Source organism: Leuresthes tenuis, unplaced genomic scaffold, assembly GCF_036924035.1.
Source record: "Leuresthes tenuis unplaced genomic scaffold, fLeuTen1.0.hap1 SCAF_5, whole genome shotgun sequence".
Taxonomy (NCBI): Eukaryota; Metazoa; Chordata; class Actinopteri; order Atheriniformes; family Atherinopsidae; genus Leuresthes; species Leuresthes tenuis.
In genome coordinates this window covers 23,686,304-23,713,793 of record NW_027325359.1, presented here as the reverse complement: position 1 = coordinate 23,713,793, position 27,490 = coordinate 23,686,304, and the positions used below count along the sequence as shown (strand labels likewise).

Here is a 27,490-nt window from a genome sequence, read left to right as displayed (position 1 = left end):
ATGGAGTGGCTCAAATCAAATTGAAAATTATGGTGTGGCCATTCTAATTAAAAATCCGCATGTTCTGGTGCGAGACGGACGGGCACTTTTAGCACACTTGAATTTTATGGGGCAAGACTTTAACCTCTTAAATATTTATGGTTTCAATGGAAAAAATGACAGGTATGACCTTTTAGAAGATTACTCACAAACGGGTAAGAAATGGTAGTATTGCCAGACAATACATGATCAAAACAGGGAGCGGAGGTGGTTCAGCTAAAAGGTGTGAATTTCTGACTAAAGTTTGTAAAAAGCACGTAAGACAAGGTGCGAATGCCCAACAATGTATGATCAAAAGAGGGAGCGGAGGTTTTCGGCTGCAAGGTCTGAATGTCCAACCATAATTTGTAAAAACCGGGGAAGAAAAGGCTCGAAAGCCCGACTATACACCATCAAAAGCGGGAGCGGAGGTGTTCAGCTGCAAGAAGGTGTGAATGTCCGACCATAGTTGGTAAAAAGCGGGTAAGAAAAGGTTAAAATGCCCGACTGTACACCATCAAAAGCGGAAGCGGAGGTGTTCGGCTTCAAGAAGACGTGAACCTCCGAACAAAGTTTGTAAAAAGCAGTTAAGAAAAGGTTCGAATATCCAACCAAACATAATCAAAAGCGGGAGCAGAGCTTTTCGACTGCAAGTAGGTGTGAATGTCAGATCATGATTTGCAAAAAGCTGATGAGAAAGGGTGAGAATGCCCGACTATACACCATCAAATGCGGTAGCGGAGTTGTTTGTCTGTGAGTAGGTGTGAATCTGCGACCATAATTGCTGAAAAATGTGTTAGAAAAGGTAAGAATGCCGGTCCATACATCATCAAAAGCGAGAGAGGTGGTGTTCTGCTGAAAGTAGGTGTGAATGTCCAGCCATAATTACTCACAAACGGGTAAGAAAAGGTAGTATTGCCAGACCATACATGATCAAAACAGGGAGCGGAGATGGTTCAGCTGCAACGTGTGAATGTCTGACTATAGTTTATAAAAAGCGGGTAAGACAAGGTGCGAATGCCCGACAATGTATAATCAAAAGAGGGAGCGGAGGTGTTCGGCTGCAAGGTCTGAATGTCCAACCATAATTTCTAAAAACCGGGTAAGAAAAGGCTCAAAAGCCCGACTTTACACCATCAAAAGCGGGAGCGGAGGTGTTCAGCTGCAACGTGTGAATGTCTGACTATAGTTTGTAAAAAGCGGGTAAGACAAGGTGCGAATGCCCGACAATGTATAATCAAAAGAGGGAGCGGAGGTGTTCGGCTGCAAGGTCTGAATGTCCAACCATAATTTCTAAAAACCGGGTAAGAAAAGGCTCAAAAGCCCGACTTTACACCATCAAAAGTGGGAGCGGAGGTGTTCAGCTGCAAGAAGGTGTGAATGTTCGACTAAAGTTTGTAAAAATCTGGTAAGACAAGGTATGAATGTCCGACAATGTATGATCAAAAGCGGGAGCGGAGATGTTCAGCTGCAAGAAGGTCTGAATGTCCATCAATAATTGCTAGAAAAAATTAAAGTAAAAATTTCGAAAATCAAACCGCACATGATCATAAGTGGGAGAGGAGGTGTTCAGCTGCAAGAAGGTGTGAATGTCCACCCATAATTCCTTAAAAATGGGTAAAAAAAAAGGTGCGAATACCCAACCATACATCATCAAAAGCAGGTGTTAATGTCAGATCATAATTTGCAAAAAGCTGATGAGAAAGGGTGAGAATGCCCGACTATACACCATCAAATGCGGGAGCGGAGTTGTTTGTCTGTGAGTAGGTGTGAATCTCCGACCATAATTGCTGAAAAATGTGTTAGAAAAGGTAAGAATGCCGGTCCATACATCATCAAAAGCGAGAGAGGTGGTGTTCTGCTGAAAGTAGGTGTGAATGTCCAGCCATAATTACTCACAAACGGGTAAAAAAAAGTAGTATTGCCAGACCATACATGATCAAAACAGGGAGCGGAGGTGGTTCAGCTGCAAGAAGGTGTGAATGTCCGACTAAAGTTCAAATATATTAACAAAAGCGGGAGGAGAGGTCTTCGGATAGATTGGTTGAGAATTCCCAACCATAATCTATAAAATGCGGTGAAAAAAAGGTGTGATAGAACACTAAAAGGTGGAGCGGAAGTGTTCGGCTGCAAGAAGGTGTGAATGTCCGACTATATTTGGTGAAAAGCAGGTGAAGCAAGGTCTGAATGCCCAACCTTACATCATCAAAAGTGAGATCAGAGGTGTTTGGCTGCAAGAAGGCCATAGTTTGCCAAAAGCGGGTAAGGTGCGAATGACCGACTAAATATCAACAAAAGTGGGGGCGGAGGTCTTCGGATGCAAGTGGGTGTGAATATCCCACCATACAAGTATGGTGGAGAGGAAGCTGTGAATTGCTGACCATAGTTTGCAAAAAGCGGGTGAGAAAAGGTGCGAATGTCCAACCATACACCATCAAAACAGGGAGCGGAGGTGTTTGGCTGCGACAAGGTGTGAATGTCCACCCATAATTAATGAAAAGCGGGCAAGAAGTAGGTTCGAATGCCCAACCACTCATCATCAAAAGCAGGAGTGGATGTGTTCGGCTATAAAAAGGTTTGAATGTCCGAGCATAATTTGTAAAAAGCGGGTAAGAAAAGGTTCGAATGCCCGAACATACACCATCAAAAGAGGGAGCGGAGGTGTTCCGCTGTAAGAAGGTGTGAATGTCCGACCAGAGTTGGTAAAAAGCGGGTAAGAAAAGGTTAAAAAACCCGACTGTACACAATCAATAGCGGGAGCAGATGTGTTCGGCTACAAGAAGGTGTGACAGTCCGACCATGGTTTGTAAAAAGCGGGTAAGAAAAGGTGCAAATGCCCGACAATGTATGATCAAAAGAGGGAGCGGAGCTTTTCGGCTACAAGAAGGTTTGAATGTCCGACCATAGTTTGTAAAAAGCGGGTAAGAAAAGGTTCGAATGCCCGACTATACACCATCAAAAGCGGAAGCGGAGGTGTTCCGCTGTAGACGGTGTGAATGTCTGACCATAGTTGTTAAAAAGCGGGTAAGAAAAGGTTAAACTACACGACTGTACACAATCAATAGCGGGAGTGGAGTTGTTCGGCTACAAGAAGGTGTGAAAGTCCGACCATGGTTTGTAAAAAACGGGTAAGAAAAGGTTCGAATTCCCGAATATATACCATCAAAAGCGGAAGCGGAGGTGTTCGGTTGCAAGAAGGTGTGAACGTCCGACCAAAGTTTGTAAAAAGCAGTTAAGAAAAGGTTCGAATATCCAACCAAACAAAATCAAAAGCAGGAGCAGAGCTGTTCGACTGCAAGTAGGTGTGAATGTCCAGCCATAATTACTCACAAACGGGTAAGAAAAGGTAGTATTGCCACTCCATACATGATCAAAACAGGGAGCGGAGGTGGTTCAGCTGCAACGTGTGAATGTCTGACTATAGTTTGTAAAAAGCGGGTAAGACAAGGTGCGAATGCCCGACAATGTATGATCAAAAGTGGGAGCGGAGGTGTTCGGCTGCAAGGTCTGAATATCCAACCATAATTTCTAAAAACCGGGTAAGAAAAGGCTCGAAAGCCCGACTTTACACCATCAAAAGCGGGAGCGGAGGTGTTCAGCTGCAAGAAGGTGTGAATGTTCGACTAAAGTTTGTAAAAATCTGGTAAGACAAGGTATGAATGTCCGACAATGTATGATCAAAAGCGGGAGCGGAGGTGTTCATCTGCAAGCAGGTCTGAATGTCCATCAATAATTGCTAGAAAACATGAAAGTAAAAATTTCTAAAATCAAACCACACATGATCATAAGTGGGAGAGGAGGTGTTCAGCTGCAAGAAGGTGTGAATATCCACCCATAATTCCTGAAAAATGGGTAAAAAAAAGGTGCGAATGCCCAACCATACATCATCAAAAGCAGCTGTGGATGTGTTCGGCTACAAGAAGGTGTGAACGTCCAACCAAAGTTTGTAAAAAGCAGTTAAGAAAAGGTTCGAATATCCAACCAAACATAATCAAAAGCGGGAGCAGAACTCTTCGACTGCAAGTAGGTGTGGATGTCAGATCATGATTTGCAAAAAGCTGATGAGAAAGGGTGAGAATGCCCGACTATACACCATCAAATGCGGGAGCGGAGTTGTTTGTCTGTGAGTAGGTGTGAATCTGCGACCATAATTGCTGAAAAATGTGTTAGAAAAGGTAAGAATGCCGGTCCATACATCATCAAAAGCGAGAGAGGTGGTGTTCTGCTGAAAGTAGGTGTGAATGTCCAGCCATAATTACTCACAATCGGGTAAGAAAAGGTAGTATTGCCAGACCATACATGATCAAAACAGGGAGCGGAGGTGGTTCAGCTGCAACGTGTGAATGTCTGACTATAGTTTGTAAAAAGCGGGTAAGACAAGGTGCGAATGCCCGACAATGTATAATCAAAAGAGGGAGCGGAGGTGTTCAGCTGCAAGAAGGTGTGAATGTTCGACTAAAGTTTGTAAAAATCTGGTAAGACAAGGTGCGAATGCCCGACAATGTATGATCAAAAGAGGGAGCGGAGCTTTTCGGCTACAAGAAGGTTTGAATGTCCGACCATAGTTTGTAAAAAGCGGGTAAGAAAAGGTTCGAATGCCCGACTATACACCATCAAAAGCGGAAGCGGAGGTGTTCCGCTGTAGACGGTGTGAATGTCCGACCATAGTTGTTAAAAAGCGGGTAAGAAAAGGTTAAACTACACGACTGTACACAATCAATAGCGGGAGTGGAGTTGTTCGGCTACAAGAAGGTGTGAAAGTCCGACCATGGTTTGTAAAAAACGGGTAAGAAAAGGTTCGAATTCCCGAATATATACCATCAAAAGCGGAAGCGGAGGTGTTCGGCTACAAGAAGGTGTGAACGTCCAACCAAAGTTTGTAAAAAGCAGTTAAGAAAAGGTTCGAATATCCAACCAAACATAATCAAAAGCGGGAGCAGAACTGTTCGACTGCAAGTAGGTGTGGATGTCAGATCCATCCATCCATCCATCATCTGCCGCTTATCCGGGGGTCGGGTCGCGGGGGCAGCAGCTTGAGCAGAGAAACCCAGACGTCTCTGTCCCCGGCCACTTCCTCCAGCTCTTCCGGGGGGACCCCGAGGCGTTCCCAGGCCAGCCGAGAGACATAGTCTCTCCAGCGTGTCCTGGGTCTTCCCCGGGGTCTCCTCCCAGTTGGACGTGCCCGGAACACCTCCCCAGGGAGGCGCCCAGGGGGCATCCTAACCAGATGCCCGAGCCACCTCATCTGACTCCTCTCAATGCGGAGGAGCAGCGGTTCTACTCCGAGCCCCTCCCAGATGACTGAGCTTCTCACCCTATCTCTAAGGGAGAGCCCAGACACCCTGCGGAGGAAACCCATTTCGGCCGCTTGTATTCGCGATCTTGTTCTTTCGGTCACTACCCACAACTCGTGACCATAGGTGAGGATGGGAACGTAGATTGACCAGTAAGTAGAGAGCTTCGCCTTCTGGCTCAGCTCCCTCTTCACAACGACGGGTCGGTGCAGAGCCCGCAACACTGCAGACGCCGCACCGATCCGCCCGTCAATCTCCCGCTCCATTCGTCCCTCACTCGTGAACAAGACCCCGAGATACTTGAACTCCTCCACTTGGGGAAGGATCTCATTCCCGACCCGGAGAGAGCATTCCACCCTTTTCCGGCTGAGAACCATAGTCTCGGATTTGGAGGTTCTGATTCTCATCCCAGCCGCTTCACACTCGGCTGCGAATCGCTCCAGTGAGAGCTGAAGGTCACGGCCTGACGACGCTAACAGAACCACTTCATCTGCAAAAAGCAGAGACCCGATTCTGAGGTCGCCAAATCGGACACCCTCAACGCCCTGGCTGCGCCTAGAAATTCTGTCCATAAAAGTTAGGAACAGAATCGGTGACAAAGGGCAGCCCTGACGGAGTCCAACTCTCACCGGAAACGTATCCGACTTACTGCCGGCAATGCGGACCAAACTCTGGCACCGGTCATACAGAGACCGAACGGACCCTATCAAGGGGTCCGGCACTCCATATTCCCGGAGCACCCCCCACAGGACTCCACGAGGGACACGGTCGAACGCTTTCTCCAAGTCCACAAAACACATGTAGACTGGTTGGGCGAACTCCCATGCACCCTCCAGGATCCTGCCGAGGGTATAGAGCTGGTCCACTGTTCCACGGCCAGGACGAAAGCCACACTGCATCTCCTGAATCCGAGGCTCGATTATCCGACGGATCCTCCTCTCCAATACCCCCGAATAGACCTTACCAGGGAGGCTGAGGAGTGTGATACCCCTATAGTTGGAACACACCCTCCGGTCCCCCTTTTTAAAGAGGGGGACCACCACCCCAATCTGCCAGTCCAGAGGCACTGTCCCCGATGTCCACGCGATGCTGCAGAGGCGTGTCAGCCAAGACAGCCCTACAACATCCAGAGCCTTGAGAAACTCAGGACGGACCTCATCCACCCCCGGGCCCTTGTCACCGAGGAGCTTTTTGACCACCTCGGCAACCTCAGCCCCAGAAATGGGAGGCCCCGTCTCCGAGCTCTCCGACTCTGCCTCTTCCGAGCACGTGTTGGTAGGATTGAGGAGTTCCTCGAAGTACTCCCCCCACCGACTCACAACATCCCTAGTTGAGGTCAGCAAAGCCCCGTCCCCACTGTAAACAGTGTTGACTGTGAGCCGCTTCCCCCCCCTGAGACGCCGGATGGTGGACCAGAATCTCTTCGAGGCCGTCCGGAAATCGTTCTCCATGGTCTCACCGAACTCCTCCCAGGCCCGAGTTTTTTTCTCAGCAACCGCCGAAGCCGCAGCCCGTCTGGCCTGTCGGTACCTATCAGCTGCTTCCAGGGTCCCACTGGCCAAAAAGGCCCGATAGGACTCCTTCTTCAGCTTGACGGCTTCCCTCACCACTGGTGTCCACCAGCAGGTTCGAGGGTTGCCGCCACGACAGGCACCGACCACCTTACGGCCACAACTCCGATCAGCTGCCTCGGCAATGGAGTCACGGAACATGGCCCATTCGGACTCAATGTCCCCCACCTCCCCCGGGATATGGTTGAAGCTCTGCCGGAGGTGGGAGTTAAAGCTCCTTCTGACGGGGGATTCTGACAAACGCTCCCAGCAGACCCTCACAATACGTTTGGGCCTGCCAGGTCTGATCGGCATCCTCCCCCACCAGCGGAGCCAACTCACCACCAGGTGGTGATCAGTTGACAGCTCCGCCCCTCTCTTCACCCGAGTGTCCAGGACATACGGCCGCAAGTCCGATGATACAACCACAAAGTCGATCATCGAACTGCGGCCAAGGGTGTCCTGGTGCCAAGTGCACATATGGACACCCTTATGTCTGAACATGGTGTTCGTTATGGACAGTCCATGACCAGCACAGAAGTCCAACAACATAACACCACTCTGGTTCAGATCGGGGGGGCCGTTCCTCCCAATCACACCCCTCCAGGTCTCACTGTCATTGCCCACGTGAGCATTGAAGTCCCCCAGCAGAAAGAGGGAGTCTCCGGTAGGAGCATTCTCCAGTGCCTCCCCCAGAGACTCCAAAAAGGGTGGGTACTCTGAACTGCTGTTTGGCGCATAGGCACAAACAACAGTCAGGACTCGTCCCCCCACCCGAAGGCGGAGGGAGGCTACCCTCTCGTTCACTGGGGTAAACCCCAATGTACTGGCACACAGCCGGGGGGCAATAAGTATGCCCACACCTGCTCTGCGCCTCTCACCACGGGCAACTCCAGAGTGGAAGAGAGTCCAACCCCTCTCAAGAGGAGTGGTTCCAGAGCCCAAGCCGTGCGTCGAGGTGAGTCCGACTATATCTAGCCGGAACCGCTCAGCCTCGCGCACCAGCTCCGGCTCCTTCCCCAACAGAGAGGTGACATTCCACGTCCCAAGAGCTAGCTTCAGTAGCCGAGGATCAGACCGCCAAGGCCTCTGCCTTCGGCCGCTACCCAGCTCACATCGCACCCGACCCCCTTGGCCCCTCCCACGGGTGGTGAGCCCGTCGGAAGGGGGACCCACGTCATCATTTCGGGCTATGCCCGACCGAGCCCCATGGGCACAGACCCGGCCACCAGGCGCCCGCTGCCGGGCCCCACCCCCGGGCCTGGCTCCGGGGGGAGGCCCCGGTGTCCCATATCCGGGCAAGGGATAACGAGGTCCAAATTTTTTGTTCATCATAAGGGGTCTTTTGAGCTGTTCTTTGTCTGGTCCCTCATCTAGGATCTGCTTGCCTTGGGTGACCCTACCAGGGGCTTAAAGCCCCGAGCAACATAGCTCCCGGACTCATTGGGGCACGCAAACTCCCCCACCACGATAAGGTGACAGCTCAGGAGGGAGGGATGTCAGATCATAATTTGCAAAAAGCTGATGAGAAAGGGTGAGAATGCCCAACTATACACCATCAAATGCGGGAGCGGAGTTGTTCGTCTGTGAGTAGGTGTGAATCTCCGACCATAATTGCTGAAAAATGTGTTAGAAAAGGTAAGAATGCCGGTCCATACATCATCAAAAGCGAGAGAAGTGGTGTTCTGCTGAAAGTAGGTGTGAATGTCCAGCCATAATTACTCACAAACGGGTAAGAAAAGGTAGTATTGCCAGACCATACATGATCAAAACAGGGAGCGGAGGTGGTTCAGCTGCAAGAAGGTGTGAATGTCCGACTAAAGTTCAAATATATTAACAAAAGCGAGAGGAGAAGTCTTCGGATGAGAGTGTTTGAGAATTTCCAACCATAATCTATAAAATGCGGTGAAAAAAAGGTGTTATAGAACACTAAAAGGTGGAGCGGAAGTGTTCGGCTGCAAGAAGGTGTGAATGTCCGACTATATTTGGTGAAAAGCATGTGAAGCAAGGTCTGAATGCCCAACCTTACATCATCAAAAGCGAGATCAGAGGTGTTTGGCTGCAAGAAGGCCATAGTTTGCCAAAAGCGGGTAAGGTGCGAATGACCGACTAAATATCAACAAAAGTGGGGGCGGAGGTCTTCGGATGCAAGTGGGTGTGAATATTCCACCATACAAGTATGGTGGAGAGGAAGCTATAAATTGCTGACCATTGTTTGCAAAAAGCGGGTGAGAAAAGGTGCGAATGTCCAACCATACATGATCAAAACAGGGAGCGGACGTGTTTGGCTGCGACAAGGTTTTAATGTCCACCCATAATTAATGAATAGCGGGCAACAAGTAGGTTCCAATGCCCAACCAAACATCATCAAAAGCAGGAGTGGATGTGTTCGGCTACAAGAAGGTTTGAATGTCCGAGCATAGTTTGTAAAAAGCGGGTAAGAAAAGCTTCGAATGCCCGAACATACACCATCAAAAGACAGACCGGACGTGTTCCGCTGTAAGTAGGTGTGAATGCCCAACCATAGTTGGTAAAAAGAAGGTAAGAAAAGGTTCAAATATCCGACTGTACACAATCAATAGCGGGAGCGGATGTGTTCGGCTACAAGAAGGTGTGAAAGTCTCACCATGGTTTGTAAAAAGCGGGTAAGAAAAGGTGCGAATGCCCGACAATGTATGATCAAAAGAGGGAGCGGAGGTTTTCGGCTACAAGAAGGTCTGAATGTCCGACCAAAGTTTGTAAAAAGCGGGTAAGAAAGGTTTGAATGCCCGACTATACACCATCAAAAGCGGGAGCGGAGGTGTTGCACTGTAAGACGGTGTGAATGTCTGACCATAGTTTGTAAAAAGCAGTAGGTGTGAATGTCAGATCATAATTTGCAAAAAGCTGATGAGAAAGGGTGAGAATGCCCTACTATACACCATCAAATGCGAGAGCGGAGGTGTTTGTCTGTGAGTAGGTGTGAATGTCCCACCCTAGTTGCTGAAAAATGTGTTAGAAAAGGTAAGAATGCCAGCCCATACATCATCAAAAGCGGGAGAGGTGGTGTTCGGCTGCAAGAAGGTGTGAATATCCAGCCATAATTACTCACAAACGGGTAAGAAAAGGTAAGAATACCAAACCATAAATTATCAAAAGCGGCAGCAGAGATGTTCGGCTGGTATTTATAAATGTCTAGATAGATTTGAACAAAAAACAACGTAGTATTTTGCAGTAAAAGAAAGAAAGGTTCAGAAATCCGAGAAAAAGCTTTTCATGAGTTCTGCATGATTTGGGATTTTGCTTATAAAATGCATTCCTTCAATCAAACTATGGTAAAACGGCTTTTACCTTCATATTTATCAATGTCTAGATCGACTTCAACAAAGAACAACATTAGATTTTGCAGTAGAAGAAAGAGAGACACTGAAGGATCAGGAATCCGAGAATAAGCTTATTTTCATACGTTCTGCATGATTTGGGATTTTGCTATAAAATGAATTCCTTCACTCAAACTATGTTAAAACTGCTTTTACCTTCATATTTATCAATGTCTAGATCGACTTCAACAAAGAACAACATTGTATATTGCAGTAGAAGAAAGAGCAACACTGAAGGAACAGGAATCCGAGAATAAGCTTACTTTCATACGTTCTGCATGATTTGGGATTTTATGTATAAAATGAATTCCTTCACTCAAACCAAGTGAAAACTACTTTGTCCTTCATATTTATCAATGTCTAGATCGACTTCAACAAAGAACAACATTGTATATTGCAGTAGAAGAGAGAGCAACACTGAAGGAACAGGAATCCGAGAATAAGCTTATTTTCATACGTTCTGCATGATTTCGGATTTTCCTATAAAATGAATTGCTTTGCTCAAACCAAGTTAAAATTGCTTTGTCTTCATATTTATCAATGTCAAAGCAGTTTTAACATAGTTTGAGTGAAGGAATTCATTTTAAAACAAAATCTCAAAACATGCACAACACATGAAAAGCTTATTCTCGGATTCCTGATCCTTCAGTGTTGCTATTTGTTATATTGCAAAGTACAACGTGTTTTCTTTGTTTTGTTTAAATCTATCTCGACATTGATAAATATGGAAGGACAAAGCAGGTTTAACTTGGTTTGAGCAAAGCAATTCATTTTGTAGCAAAATCCGAAATCGTGAAGAACTCATGAAAGCAAGCTTATACTCGGATTCCTGAAACTTTTAGATCTTAGATTTGCTCTTTCTTTTACTGCAAAGTACGTTGGGGTTTTTTTTTGTTTAAATCTTTCTAGACAAGGTAAATATGAAGGACAAATCAGTTTTAACATAGTTTGAGTGAAGGAATGCATTTTATAAGCAAAATCCCAAATCATGCAAAACTAACGAAAAGCTTTTTCTCGCTTTTCACTGCTTTTTACAAACTGGTCGGACGTTCACACCTTCTTGCAGCCGAACAATTCCGCTTCCACTTTTGATGGTGTATATTCGGGCATTCAAACCTTTTCTTACCCGCTTTTTACAAACCATGGTCGGACTTTCACACCTTCTTGCAGCCGAACACCACCTCTCCCGCTTTTGATGATGTATGGTCCAGCATTCTTACCTTTTCTAACACATTTTTAAGCAATTATGGTCGGACATTCACACCTACTCACAGCCAAACACTTCCGCTCCCGCATTTGATGGTGTTTAGTAAGGCATTCTCACCCTTTCTCATCAACTTTTTGCATATGATCTGATATTCACACCTACTTGCAGTCGAACACCTCTGCTTCCGCTTTTGATGGTACATATTTGGGCATTCGAGCCTTTTGTTACCCGCTTTTTACATACCATGGGTGGACTTTCACACCTTCTTGTAGCCGAACAACTCTGCTCCCGCTATTGATTGTGTACAGTCGGGTATTTTAACCTTTTCTTACCCGCTTTTTACCAACTATGGTCGGACATTCACACCTTCTTACAGCGGAACACGTCCGCTCCCTCTTTTGATGGTGTATGTTCGGGCATTCGAACCTTTTCTTACCTGCTTTTTACAAACCATGGTCGGACTTTCACACCTTGTAGCCGAACACCTCCGCTCCCTCTTTTGATCATACATTGTTGGGCATTCGCACCTTGTCTTACCCGCTTTTTACAAACTATAGTCAGACATTCACACGTTGCAGCTGAACCACCTCCGCTCCCTGTTTTGATCATGTATGGTCTGGCAATACTAGCTTTTCTTACCCGTTTGTGAGTAATTATGGCTGGACATTCACACCTACTTGCAGTCGAACAGCTCTGCTCCCACTTTTGATTTTGTTTGGTTGGATATTCGACGCTTTTCTTAACTGCTTTTTACAAACTTTGGTCGGACGTTCAAACCTTCTTGCAACCGAACACCTCCGCTTCCGCTTTTGATGGTATATATTCGGGAATTCGAACCTTTTCTTACCCGCTTTTTACAAACCATGGTCGGACTTTCACACCTTCTTGTAGCCGAACAACTCCACTCACGCTATTGATTGTGTACAGTCGGGTAGTTTAACCTTTTCTTACCCGCTTTTTACCAACTATGGTTGGACATTCACACCGTCTTACAGCAGAACACCTCCGCTTCCGCTTTTGATGGTGTATAGTCGGGCATTCGAACCTTTTCTTACCCGCTTTTTACAAACTATGGTCGGACATTCAATCCTTCTTGTAGCCGAAAAGCTCCGCTCCCTCTTTTGATCATACATTGTCGGGCATTTGCAACTTTTCTTACCCGCTTTTTACAAACCATGGTCGGACTGTCACACCTTCTTGTAGCTGAACACATCCGCTCCCACTATTGATTGTGTACAGTCAGGTTTTTTAATGTTTTCTTACCCGCTTCTTACCAACTCTGGTCGGACATTCACACCTTCTTAAAGCGGAACACGTCCGCTCCCTCTTTTGATGGTGTATGTTTGGGCATTCGAACCTTTTCTTACCCGCTTTTTACAAACTATGCTCGGACATTCAAACCTTCTTGTAGCCGAACACATCCACTCCTGCTTTTGATGATGTGTGGTTGGGCATTCGAACCTACTTCTTGCCCGCTTTTCATTAATTATGGGTGGACATTCACACCTTGTCGCAGCCAAACACCTCCGCTCCCTGTTTTGATCATGTATGGTTGGACATTCGCACCTTTTCTCAACCGCTTTTTGCAAACTATGGTCAGCAATTCACAGCTTCCTCTCCACCATACTTGTATGGTGGAAGATTCACACCCACTTGCATCCGAAGACCTCCGCCCCCACTTTTGTTGATATTTAGTCGGTCATTCGCACCTTACCCGCTTTTGGCAAACTATGGCCTTCTTGCAGCCAAACACCTCTGATCTCGCTTTTGATGATGTAAGGTTGGGCATTCAGACCTTGCTTCCCCTGCTTTTCACCAAATATAGTCGGACATTCACACCTTCTTGCAGCCGAACACTTCCGCTCCACCTTTTAGTGTTCTATAACACCTTTTTTTCACCGCATTTTATAGATTATGGTTGGAAATTCTCAACCATTGTCATCCGAAGACCTCTCCTCCCGCTTTTGTTAATATATTTGAACTTTAGTCGGACATTCACACCTTCTTGCAGCTGAACCACCTCCGCTCCCTGTTTTGATCATGTATGGTCTGGCAATACTACCTTTTCTTACCCGTTTGTGAGTAATTATGGCTGGACATTCACACCTACTTTCAGCAGAACACCACCTCTCTCGCTTTTGATGATGTATGGACCGGCATTCTTACCTTTTCTAACACATTTTTCAGCAATTATGGTCGGACATTCCCACCTACTCAGAGCCGAACACCTCCGCTCCCGCATTTGATGGTGTATAGTCGGGCATTCTCACTCTTTCTCATCAGCTTTTTGCAAATTATGATCTGATATTCACAGCTGCTTTTGATAATGTATGGTTGGGCATTCGCACCTTTTTTTACCCATTTTTCAGGAATTATGGGTGGACATTCACACCGTCTTGCAGCTGAAAACATCCTCTCCCGCTTATGATCATGTGCGGTTTGATATTCGAAAATTTTCTTTCATGTTTTAAAGAAATTATTGATGGACATTCAGACCTTCTTGCAGCTGAACCCCTCTGCTCGCGCTTTTGATGGTGTATAGTAGGGCTTTCGAGCCTTTTCTTCCCGGTTTTTACAAATTATGGTTGGACATTCAGACCTTCTTGCAACCTAACACCTCCGCTCCCTCTTTTGATCATACATTGTCTGGCATTCGCACCTTGTCTTACGCGCTTTTTACAAACTTTAGTCGGACATTCAGACCTTCTTGCAGCTGAACCACCTCCGCTCCCTGTTTTGATCATGTATGGTCTGGCAATACTACCTTTTCTTACCCGTTTGTGAGTAATTTTGGCTGGACATTCACACCTACTCAAAGCCGAACAACTCCGCTACCGCATTTGATGGTGTATAGTCGGGCATTCTCACCCTTTCTCATCAGCTTTTTGCAAATTATGATCTGACATTCACACCTACTTGCAGTCGAACAGCTCTGCTCCCGCTTTTGATTATGTTTGGTTGGATATTCGAACCTTTTCTTCACTGCTTTTTACAAACTTTGTTCGGAGGTACACGTCTTCTTGAAGCCGAACACCTCCGCTTCCGCTTTTGATGGTGTATAGTCGGGCTTTCGAGCCTTTTCTTACCTGGTTTTTAGAAATTATGGTTGGACATTCAGACCTCGCAGCCGAACACCTCCGCTCCCTCTTTTGATTATACATTGTCGGTTATTCGCACCTTGTCTTACCCGCTTTTTACAAACTATAGTCAGACATTCACACGTTGCAGCTGAACCACCTCTGCTCCCTGTTTTGATTATGTATGGTCTGGCAATACTACCTTTTCTTACCCGGTTGTGAGTAATTATGGCTGGACATTCACACCTACTTGCAGTCGAACAGCTCTGCTCCCGCTTTTGATTTTGTTTGGTTGGATATTCGAACCTTTTCTTAACTGCTTTTTACAAACTTTGGTCGGACGTTCACACCTTCTTGCAGCCGAACAACTCCACTCCCGCTATTTATTGTGTACAGTCGGGTAGTTTAACCTTTTCTTACCCGCTTTTTACCAACTATGGTCGGACATTCACACCGTCTTACAGCGGAACACCTCCGCTTCCGCTTTTGATGGTGTATAGTCGGGCATTCGAACCTTTTCTTACCCGCTTTTTACAAACTATGGTCGGACATTCAAACCTTCTTGTAGCCGAAAGCCTCCGCTGCCTCTTTTGATCATACATTGTCGGGCATTCGCACCCTTTCTTACCCGCTTTTTATAAAACCATGGTCGGACTGTCACAACTTCTTGTAGCCGAACACATCTGCTCCCGCTATCGATTGTGTACAGTTGGGTTTTTTAACCTTTTCTTACCCGCTTTTTACCAGCTCTGGTCGGACATTCACACCTTCTTACAGCGGAACACGTCCGCTCCCTCTTTTGATGGTGTATTTTCGGGCATTCAAACCTTTTCTTACCCGCTTTTTACAAACTATGCTCGGACATTCAGACCTTCTTGCAGCTGAATCACCTCCGCTCCCTGTTTTGATTATGTATGGTCTGGCAATACTACCTTTTCTTACCCGTTTGTGAGTAATTATGGCTGGACATTCACACCTACTTTCAGCAGAACACCACCTCTCTCGCTTTTGATGATGTATGGACCGGCATTCTTACCTTTTCTAACACATTTTTCAGCAATTATGGTCGGACATTCCCACCTACTCAGAGCCGAACACCTCCGTTCCCGCATTTGATGGTGTATAGTCGGGCATTCTCACTCTTTCTCATCAGCTTTTTGCAAATTATGATCTGATATTCACAGCTGCTTTTGATAATGTATGGTTGGGCATTCGCACCTTTTTTTACCCATTTTTCAGGAATTATGGGTGGACATTCACACCGTCTTGCAGCTGAAAACATCCTCTCCCGCTTATGATCAGGTGCGGTTTGATATTCGAAAATTTTCTTTCATGTTTTAAAGAAATTATTGATGGACATTCAGACCTTCTTGCAGCTGAACCCCTCTGCTCGCGCTTTTGATGGTGTATAGTAGGGCTTTCGAGCCTTTTCTTCCCGGTTTTTACAAATTATGGTTGGACATTCAGACCTTCTTGCAACCTAACACCTCCGCTCCCTCTTTTGATCATACATTGTCTGGCAATCGCACCTTGTCTTACCCGCTTTTTACAAACTTTAGTCGGACATTCAGACCTTCTTGCAGCTGAACCACCTCCGCTCCCTGTTTTGATCATGTATGGTCTGGCAATACTACCTTTTCTTACCCGTTTGTGAGTAATTTTGGCTGGACATTCACACCTACTCAAAGCCGAACAACTCCGCTACCGCATTTGATGGTGTATAGTCGGGCATTCTCACCCTTTCTCATCAGCTTTTTGCAAATTATGATCTGACATTCACACCTACTTGCAGTCGAACAGCTCTGCTCCCGCTTTTGATTATGTTTGGTTGGATATTCGAACCTTTTCTTAACTGCTTTTTACAAACTTTGTTCGCAGGTACACATCTTCTTGAAGCCGAACACCTCCGCTTCCGCTTTTGATGGTGTATAGTCGGGCTTTCGAGCCTTTTCTTACCTGGTTTTTAGAAATTATGGTTGGACATTCAGACCTTGCAGCCGAACACCTCCGCTCCCTCTTTTGATCATACATTGTCGGTTATTCGCACCTTGTCTTACCCGCTTTTTGCAAACTATAGTCAGACATTCACACGTTGCAGCTGAACCACCTCTGCTCCCTGTTTTGATTATGTATGGTCTGGCAATACTACCTTTTCTTACCCAGTTGTGAGTAATTATGGCTGGACATTCACACCTACTTGCAGTCGAACAGCTCTGCTCCCGCTTTTGATTTTGTTTGGTTGGATATTCGAACCTTTTCTTAACTGCTTTTTACAAACTTTGGTCGGACGTTCACACCTTCTTGCAGCCGAACACCTCCGCTTCCGCTTTTGATAGTATATATTCGGGCATTCGAACCTTTTGTTAACCGCTTTTTACAAACCATGGGTGGACTTTCACACCTTCTTGTACCCGAACAACCCTGCTCCCGCTATTGGTGGTGTACAGTCGGGTATTTTAACCTTTTCTTACCCGCTTTTCACAAACTATGGTCGGACATTCACACCTTCTTACAGCGGAACACGTCTGCTCCACCTTTTAGTGTTCTATCACACCTTTTTTTCACCGCATTTTATGGATTATGGTTGGAAATTCTCAACCACTCTCATTCGAAGACCTCTCCTCCCGCTTTTGTGAATATATTTGAACTTTAGTCGGACATTCACACCTTCTTGCAGCTGAACCACCTCCGCTCCCTGTTTTGATCATGTATGATCTGGCAATACTACATTTTCTTACCTGTTTGTGAGTAATTATGGCTGGACATTCACACCTACTTTCAGCAGAACACCACCTCTCTCGCTTTTGATGATGTATGGACCGGCATTCTTACCTTTTCTAACACATTTTTCAGCAATTATGGTCGGAGATTCACACCTACTAACAGACGAACAACTCCGCTCCCGCATTTGATGGTGTATAGTTGTTGTTTTGCAAATTATGATCTGACATTCACACTTACTTGCAGTCGAACAGTTCTGCTCCCGCTTTTGATTATGTTTGGTTGGATATTCGAAACTTTTCTTAACTGCTTTTTACAAACTTTGGTTGGACGTTCAAACCTTCTTGTAGCCGAACACATCCACAGCTGCTTTTGATGATGTATGGTTGGGTATTCGCACCTTTTTTTTACCCATTTTTCAGTAATTATGGGTGGACATTCACACCTTCTTGCAGCTGAACACCTCCTCTCCCACTTATGATCATGTGCGGTTTGATTTTCAAAATTTTTACTTTAATTTTTTCTAGCAATTATTGATGGACATTCAGACCTTCTTGCAGCTGAACAACTCCGCTCCCTCTTTTGATCATAAATTGTCGGGCATTCGAACCTTTTCTTACCCGCTTTTTACAAAACTTGGTCGGACTTTCACACCTTTTAGTAGCCGAACAACTCCGCTCCCGCTATTGATTGTGTACAGTCGGGTATTTTAACCTTTTCTTACCCGCTTTTTACCAACTATGGTCGGACATTCATAACTTCTTACAACGGAACACCTCCGCTCCTTATTTTGATGATGTATGGTTGGGCATTCAAACCTACTTGTTGCCCGCTTTTCATTAATTATGGGTGGACATTCACACCTTGTCGCAGCCAAACACCTCCGCTCCCTGTTTTGATGGTGTATAATGGTGGACATTCGCACCTTTTCTCACCCGCTTTTTACTATGGTCGGCCATTCACAGCTTCCTCTCCACCATACTTGTATGGTGGGATATTCACACCCACTTGCATCCGAAGACCTCCGCCCCCACTTTTTTTGATATTTAGTCGGTCATTCGCACCTTACCCGCTTTTGGCAAACTATGGCCTTCTTGCAGCCAAACACCTGATCTCGCTTTTGATGATGATGGGCATTCAGACCTTGCTTCACCTACTTTTCACCAAATATAGTCGGACATTCACACCTTCTTGCAGCCGAACACTTCCGCTCCACTTTTGAGTGTTCTATGTAGCATTCACACCTTTTTCTTCACCGCATTTTATAGATTATGGTTGGAAATTCTCACCCACTCTCATCTGAAGACCTCTCCTCCCGCTTTTGTTAATGTATAGTCGGGCATGAGAACCTTTTCTTACCCGCTTTTTACAAATTATGGTTGGACATTCACACCTACTTGCAGCCGAATACTGATACTGATCCTCCCGTAATAAAATGGTCGGATCTTATCAAACACACTTTGTTTCTTGTGACAATCAAGTCAGCGAAACAGCGTATACACGTCAAGACACTGAATCAAGTTTGCCACAAGAACTCATAAGTTTGGCAGTATTGCTCTGCCGTCAGCAATCATACACCCATTTTATTTTCGTGAGACATGTGCAGGCACCTGTTCATCTACTGTTCTATCACTATGAATTAGTTTATCTATTATCAATAAGGATACTTCTACAACTACTATCAAAGTATGTCCGGACTTCTTATGTTGTCAGTTGCTATATATGAATAAGTGGGTAGCTACTGACAAGCATTAAGCATGTCACACAGCCCAAACATATAACATTTCAGGACACACCACACAGTTAACAACCACAGTGAAGCGTGTCAAAGCCCAAACATGTAACATTCAACGGGACACTTACACAACACATTCAAATCAAACAGTCAGACAACATACAAGAACATATACCCCAGCCGGCATTGCTCCCTGCCTATTTTCCTACAGCTCACTATGTGTGCGCACACCTTTATTCACAAACTCTTCAACTTATACTCTTTTACCGAAGCTGCTACAGCTCGATTGGCCGAATACCCTTAGATCCTATTTCGGTGAATTTGACATCTGCCTTACATGTAACAGATTAGCGATTTAGTTTGAGTGAAGGAATTCATTTTATAGCAAAATCCCAAATCGTGAAGAACTCATGAAAGTAAGCTTATTCTCGGATTCATGAAACTTTAGATTTGCTCTGTCTTTTACTGCAAAGTACAACGTTGTTTTTTTTGTTTAAATCTTTCTAGACATGGTAAATATGAAGGACAAAGCAGTTTTAACATAGTTTGAGTGAAGGAATTCATTTTATAGATAAAATCCCAAGAGTCTGCTGAGAAACAAGAATGAATGCGAAGTAGACTTTAACACGGCTCTAGGAGCGAGCCGAGTGTGGGCTAACCGGGAGAATTGCTTGAAAGAAACGCGACACCGAATGAGCGGTCAGAACAAAGCCTCAATACGGTTTTCCCGTGGTGTTTTTGTTGCTGCCTTGTCTTTTGCACAGAGTAAAAGACAAGGCAGCCATCGAATAGGGCCCGATTTTTCCTACTTGGTCAGCCGAGGATCATGGAGGGGGAGCAAGCGTCTCAACCAAGCAAAGCTCACCATGGGGAAGGTGGCTATGCCAACTAGCCTGATGCCCTGCTCCCGCAGTGACGGATAATCGTACTCTGGTTTCTCTTCATAACGTACAAGTCTTTCGCCTTTTACTAAAGACTTCCGTGGAAAGCAGCACTAATGAGTTGTTTCTATTTTTGGCAGGCTTTACCTTTGCGGGTGAAGCCCTTTCCGTCTGTGCAAAAGAAATCTTGTTACTGTGCAGAGTGACTTCTCTGAGTAGAGTCGCCTTACTTGTTGCGACTGTGCCGATGTTGCTTGGATGGTGCTTGCTGGAGCGTGCGGGAGTGCAAAGTTATACCATTTAAAAGGGCTGAAGAGTGCTCAGTGCAGCGGGTGGGCGGAGGTGCAAAGTGACACTCTGGCCACCTATGGCCATAAAAAGAACACCGCTACAAGTGTGCATTGTGCCAGGAAGGGCCCTCGGACGTGAACCAGTGGACAGTTATTGCTTCTCGGCCTTTTGGCTAAGATCAAGTGTAGTACCTGTTCTTATCAGTTTAATATCTGATATGGCCTTTGTACGAGGACTACATATTAAATGGATTTTTAGCAATAGGAGTTGAAAAAGGAGCTTGCTCCGTTCACTCCAAGCATCGACCCGGTACTGCAGTGCCGCTGGGAACGGTGCGCTCTTCTCTGCTCTTGTGAAAAAGCAAACAGTGGTGCAGGATGGAAGTTTCAGGGAGCCCAAGATGAAACTTTCTTTTAGTCTGCTGAGAAAAGAGAGTGAATGCGAAGTAGACTTTAACACAGCTCTGGGGGCGAGCCGAGTGCGGGCTAACCGGGAGAATTGCTTGAAAGAAACGCGACACTGAATGAGCGGTCAGAACAAAGCCTCAATACGGTGTTCCCGTGGTGTTTGTGGCTGCCTTGTCTTTTGCACAGAGTAAAAGACAAGGCAGCCATCGAATAGGGCCCGATTTTTCCTACTTGGTCAGCCGAGGAGCAAGGAGGGGGAGCAAGCGTCTCAACCAAGCAAAGCTCACCATGGGGAAGGTGGCTATGCCAACTAGCCTGATGCCCTGCTCCCGCAGTGACAGATAATCGTACTCTGGTTTCTCTTCATAATGTACAAGTCTTTCGCCTTTTACTAAAGACTTCCGTGGAGAGCAGCACTAATGAGTTGTTGCTATTTTTGGCAGGCTTTACCTTTGCGGGTGAAGCCCTTTCTGTCTGTGCAAAAGAAATCTTGTTACTGTGCAGAGTGACTTCTCTGAGTAGAGTTGCCTTACTTGTTGCGACTGTGCCGATGTTTGAAGCTGGAGTGCAAAGTTGTTGCTTGAATGGTGCTCGCTGGAGCGTGCGGGAGTGCAAAGTTATACCATTTAAAAGGGCTGAAGAGTGCTCAGTGCAGCGGGTGGGCGGAGATGCAAAGTGACACTCTGGCCACCTCGAAAACCGAGGTTACATCCAGTACCAGGGGCAGCCCAAGCTCTGCCGCAAGTGTGGTGAGCATGGGCACCTGGTTGAGGCTTGTACCAAGGTGATATGTGGGAATTGCAGAGAAATTGGGGACACTTTTGGAGAGTGTCCAAATGGCAGGAAATGTAATCTCTGTGGAGAATTAAATCACCTCTTCTGAGATTGCCCTAAATCTTTTGCCAACAAATTAAAGACGGTAAAGCCACAGTCAAGCCAACAAAGAGAAGGACCAGAGGTGGCAGTTGGTGAACAAAGTGAAGAGGTTGACCCAATAAATTCAAACTTCCCGCTAAAAGCTTGGATTGGAAGTGAGGAGCAAAAAGGAGAGGGGCCTGTAGAGGCCTCACCACTCAGTGCTGAAGTCTGTGAGAATTCACAGGCAGAGGGTGGAGCTAAGCTAAATGAGGAGGAAGAGCAGACAGGTGAGTCTAGTGAAGGTACTCACCTCCCCGAAGGTCAACAGCCGAGGAGGACGGCATCTGAGTTGTCCTCTGATTCCCTTTAGCTCTGCAATCAACCCCCAGGGACTCAAAGTTAAATGCAACATTGCATCAGAGGCCAACACGAGAGTCCGAAAAGGAGAGCTAGTTTCCCAAGAAATAACCTGAGTGTGTAATTTGTTTTGATAACTTAGAAAAACGAAAATGACATACCTACTTTCCTTTATCCTTTTAATGGTTCTCACCTTCTCAACACTAAATGTGAGAAGTGTGAAATCAAAGACAAGAGCCCAGAGTATTATATCCTTCTTAGACTCCATAAAATCAGATGTGTTTTTAATACAAGAATGTGGACTACCTTTTTAGAAAAACCATAGACAATGGGAGGAAATGTGGCCCAATTTATCGATATGGAGTGGCTCAAATCAAATTAAAAATGATGGTGTGGCCATTCTAATTAAAAATCCGCATGTTCTGGTGCGAGACGGACGGGCACTTTTAGCACACTTGAATTTTATGGGGCAAGACTTTAACCTCTTAAATATTTATGGTTTCAATGGAAAAAATGACAGGTATGACCTTTTAGAAGATTACTCACAAACGGGTAAGAAATGGTAGTATTGCCAGACAATACATGATCAAAACAGGGAGCGGAGGTGGTTCAGCTGCAAGGTGTGAATTTCTGACTAAAGTTTGTAAAAAGCGCGTAAGACAAGGTGCGAATGCCCAACAATGTATGATCAAAAGAGGGAGCGGAGGTTTTCGGCTGCAAGGTCTGAATGTCCAACCATAATTTGTAAAAACCGGGGAAGAAAAGGCTCGAAAGCCCGACTATACACCATCAAAAGCGGGAGCGGAGGTGTTCAGCTGCAAGAAGGTGTGAATGTCCGACCATAGTTGGTAAAAAGCGGGTAAGAAAAGGTTAAAATGCCCGACTGTACACCATCAAAAGCGGAAGCGGAGGTGTTCGGCTTCAAGAAGACGTGAACCTCCGAACAAAGTTTGTAAAAAGCAGTTAAGAAAAGGTTCGAATATCCAACCAAACATAATCAAAAGCGGGAGCAGAGCTTTTCGACTGCAAGTAGGTGTGAATGTCAGATCATGATTTGCAAAAAGCTGATGAGAAAGGGTGAGAATGCCCGACTATACACCATCAAATGCGGGAGCGGAGTTGTTTGTCTGTGAGTAGGTGTGAATCTGCGACCATAATTGCTGAAAAATGTGTTAGAAAAGGTAAGAATGCCGGTCCATACATCATCAAAAGCGAGAGAGGTGGTGTTCTGCTGAAAGTAGGTGTGAATGTCCAGCCATAATTACTCACAAACGGGTAAGAAAAGGTAGTATTGCCAGACCATACATGATCAAAACAGGGAGCGGAGGTGGTTCAGCTGCAAGAAGGTGTGAATGTCTGACTAAAGTTCAAATATATTAACAAAAGCGGGAGGAGAGGTCTTCGGATAGATTGGTTGAGAATTTCCAACCATAATCTATAAAATGCGGTGAAAAAAAGGTGTGATAGAACACTAAAAGGTGGAGCGGAAGTGTTCGGCTGCAAGAAGGTGTGAATGTCCGACTATATTTGGTGAAAAGCAGGTGAAGCAAGGTCTGAATGCCCAACCTTACATCATCAAAAGTGAGATCAGAGGTGTTTGGCTGCAAGAAGGCCATAGTTTGCCAAAAGCGGGTAAGGTGCGAATGACCGACTAAATATCAACAAAAGTGGGGGCGGAGGTCTTCGGATGCAAGTGGGTGTGAATATCCCACCATACAAGTATGGTGGAGAGGAAGCTGTGAATTGCTGACCATAGTTTGCAAAAAGCGGGTGAGAAAAGGTGCGAATGTCCAACCATACACCATCAAAACAGGGAGCGGAGGTGTTTGGCTGCAAGAAGGTGTGAATGTTCGACTAAAGTTTGTAAAAATCTGGTAAGACAAGGTATGAATGTCCGACAATGTATGATCAAAAGCGGGAGCGGAGGTGTTCATCTGCAAGCAGGTCTGAATGTCCATCAATAATTGCTAGAAAACATGAAAGTAAAAATTTCTAAAATCAAACCACACATGATCATAAGTGGGAGAGGAGGTGTTCAGCTGCAAGAAGGTGTGAATATCCACCAATAATTCCTGAAAAATGGGTAAAAAAAAGGTGCGAATGCCCAACCATACATCATCAAAAGCAGCTGTGGATGTGTTCGGCTACAAGAAGGTGTGAACGTCCAACCAAAGTTTGTAAAAAGCAGTTAAGAAAAGGTTCGAATATCCAACCAAACATAATCAAAAGCGGGAGCAGAACTCTTCGACTGCAAGTAGGTGTGGATGTCAGATCATAATTTGCAAAAAGCTGATGAGAAAGGGTGAGAATGCCCGACTATACACCATCAAATGCGGGAGCGGAGTTGTTTGTCTGTGAGTAGGTGTGAATCTGCGACCATAATTGCTGAAAAATGTGTTAGAAAAGGTAAGAATGCCGGTCCATACATCATCAAAAGCGAGAGAGGTGGTGTTCTGCTGAAAGTAGGTGTGAATGTCCAGCCATAATTACTCACAAACGGGTAAGAAAAGGTAGTATTGCCAGACCATACATGATCAAAACAGGGAGCGGAGGTGGTTCAGCTGCAACGTGTGAATGTCTGACTATAGTTTGTAAAAAGCGGGTAAGACAAGGTGCGAATGCCCGACAATGTATAATCAAAAGAGGGAGCGGAGGTGTTCAGCTGCAAGAAGGTGTGAATGTTCGACTAAAGTTTGTAAAAATCTGGTAAGACAAGGTGCGAATGCCCGACAATGTATGATCAAAAGCGGGAGCGGAGGTGTTCAGCTGCAAGAAGGTCTGAATGTCCATCAATAATTGCTAGAAAAAAATAAAGTAAAAATTTCGAAAATCAAACCGCACATGATCATAAGTGGGAGAGGAGGTGTCCAGCTGCAAGAAGGTGTGAATGTCCACCCATAATTGCTGAAAAATGGGTAAAAAAAAGGTGCGAATACCCAACCATACATCATCAAAAGCAGGTGTTAATGTCAGATCATAATTTGCAAAAAGCTGATGAGAAAGGGTGAGAATGCCCGACTATACACCATCAAATGCGGGAGCGGAGTTGTTTGTCTGTGAGTAGGTGTGAATCTCCGACCATAATTGCTGAAAAATGTGTTAGAAAAGGTAAGAATGCCGGTCCATACATCATCAAAAGCGAGAGAGGTGGTGTTCTGCTGAAAGTAGGTGTGAATGTCCAGCCATAATTACTCACAAACGGGTAAGAAAAAGTAGTATTGCCAGACCATACATGATCAAAACAGGGAGCGGAGGTGGTTCAGCTGCAAGAAGGTGTGAATGTCCGACTAAAGTTCAAATATATTAACAAAAGCGGGAGGAGAGGTCTTCGGATGAGAGTGGTTGAGAATTTCCAACCATAATCTATAAAATGCGGTGAAAAAAAGGTGTGATAGAACACTAAAAGGTGGAGCGGAAGTGTTCGGCTGCAAGAAGGTGTGAATGTCCGACTATATTTGGTGAAAAGCAGGGGAAGCAAGGTCTGAATGCCCAACCTTACATCATCAAAAGCGAGATCAGAGGTGTTTGGCTGCAAGAAGGCCATAGTTTGCCAAAAGCGGGTAAGGTGCGAATGACCGACTAAATATCAACAAAAGTGGGGGCGGAGGTCTTCGGATGCAAGTGGGTGTGAATATCCCACCATACAAGTATGGTGGAGAGGAAGCTGTGAATTGCTGACCATAGTTTGCAAAAAGCGGGTGAGAAAAGGTGCGAATGTCCAACCATACGTGATCAAAACAGGGAGCGGAGGTGTTTGGCTGCGACAAGGTGTGAATGTCCACCCATAATTAATGAAAAGCGGGCAAGAAGTGGGTTCGAATGCCCAACCACACATCATCAAAAGCAGGAGTGGATGTGTTCGGCTATAAGAAGGTTTGAATGTCCGAGCATAGTTTGTAAAAAGCGGGTAAGAAAAGGTTCGAATGCCCGAACATACACCATCAAAAGAGGGAGCGGAGGTGTTCCGCTGTAAGAAGGTGTGAATGTCCGACCAGAGTTGGTAAAAAGCGGGTAAGAAAAGGTTAAAAAAACCCGACTGTACACAATCAATAGCGGGAGCAGATGTGTTCGGCTACAAGAAGGTGTGAGAGTCCGACCATGGTTTGTAAAAAGCGGGTAAGAAAAGGTGCAAATGCCCGACAATGTATGATCAAAAGAGGGAGCGGAGCTTTTCGGCTACAAGAAGGTTTGAATGTCCGACCATAGTTTGTAAAAAGCGGGTAAGAAAAGGTTCGAATGCCCGACTATACACCATCAAAAGCGGAAGCGGAGGTGTTCCGCTGTAGATGGTGTGAATGTCCGACCATAGTTGGTAAAAAGCGGGTAAGAAAAGGTTAAACTACACGACTGTACACAATCAATAGCGGGAGTGGAGTTGTTCGGCTACAAGAAGGTGTGAAAGTCCGACCATGGTTTGTAAAAAACGGGTAAGATAATGTTCGAATTCCCGAATATATACCATCAAAAGCGGAAGCGGAGGTGTTCGGTTGCAAGAAGGTGTGAACGTCCGACCAAAGTTTGTAAAAAGTAGTTAAGAAAAGGTTCGAATATCCAACCAAACAAAATCAAAAGCAGGAGCAGAGCTGTTCGACTGCAAGTAGGTGTGAATGTCCAGCCATAATTACTCACAAATGGGTAAGAAAAGGTAGTATTGCCACTCCATACATGATCAAAACAGGGAGCGGAGGTGGTTCAGCTGCAACGTGTGAATGTCTGACTATAGTTTGTAAAAAGCGGGTAAGACAAGGTGCGAATGCCCGACAATGTATGATCAAAAGAGGGAGCGGAGGTGTTCGGCTGCAAGGTCTGAATATCCAACCATAATTTCTAAAAACCGGGTAAGAAAAGGCTCGAAAGCCCGACTTTACACCATCAAAAGCGGGAGCGGAGGTGTTCAGCTGCAAGAAGGTGTGAATGTTCGACTAAAGTTTGTAAAAATCTGGTAAGACAAGTTATGAATGCCCGACAATGTATGATCAAAAGCGGGAGCGGAGGTGTTCAGCTGCAAAGAAGGTCTGAATGTCCATCAATAATTGCTAGAAAACATGAAAGTAAAAATTTCTAATATCAAACCGCGCATGATCATAAGTGGGAGAGGAGGTGTTCAGCTGCAAGAAGGTGTGAATGTCCATCAATAATTGCTAGAAAACATGAAAGTAAAAATTTCTAAAATCAAACCGCACATGATCATAAGTGGGAGAGGAGGTGTTCAGCTGCAAGAAGGTGTGAATATCCACCCATAATTCCTGAAAAATGGGTAAAAAAAAGGTGCGAATGCCCAACCATACATCATCAAAAGCAGCTGTGGATGTGTTCGGCTACAAGAAGGTGTGAACGTCCAACCAAAGTTTGTAAAAAGCAGTTAAGAAAAGGTTCGAATATCCAACCAAACATAATCAAAAGCGGGAGCAGAACTGTTCGACTGCAAGTAGGTGTGGATGTCAGATCATAATTTGCAAAAAGCTGATGAGAAAGGGTGAGAATGCCCGACTATACACCATCAAATGCGGGAGCGGAGTTGTTCGTCTGTGAGTAGGTGTGAATCTCCGAACATAATTGCTGAAAAATGTGTTAGAAAAGGTAAGAATGCCGGTCCATACATCATCAAAAGCGAGAGAGGTGGTGTTCTGCTGAAAGTAGGTGTGAATGTCCAGCCATAATTACTCACAAACGGGTAAGAAAAGGTAGTATTGCCAGACCATACATGATCAAAACAGTAAGCGGAGGTGGTTCAG

General features: G+C 45.4%; 3 non-coding genes across 3 annotated transcripts; all 3 read left to right on the top strand.

Annotated features, from left to right (window-relative positions):
• The first annotated feature begins 19,886 nt into the window (after positions 1-19,886).
• LOC140308109 (U5 spliceosomal RNA) lies at positions 19,887-20,000 on the top strand. The gene has a single exon (XR_011916085.1). It is a non-coding gene; the product is annotated as a U5 spliceosomal RNA (small nuclear RNA).
• A 285-nt stretch (positions 20,001-20,285) lies between these two features.
• On the top strand, positions 20,286-20,476 carry LOC140307948 (U2 spliceosomal RNA). The gene has a single exon (XR_011915966.1). It is a non-coding gene; the product is annotated as a U2 spliceosomal RNA (small nuclear RNA).
• Positions 20,477-20,887: 411 nt separating this feature from the next.
• LOC140308261 (U5 spliceosomal RNA) lies at positions 20,888-21,001 on the top strand. The gene has a single exon (XR_011916224.1). It is a non-coding gene; the product is annotated as a U5 spliceosomal RNA (small nuclear RNA).
• The last annotated feature ends 6,489 nt before the right edge of the window (positions 21,002-27,490 follow it).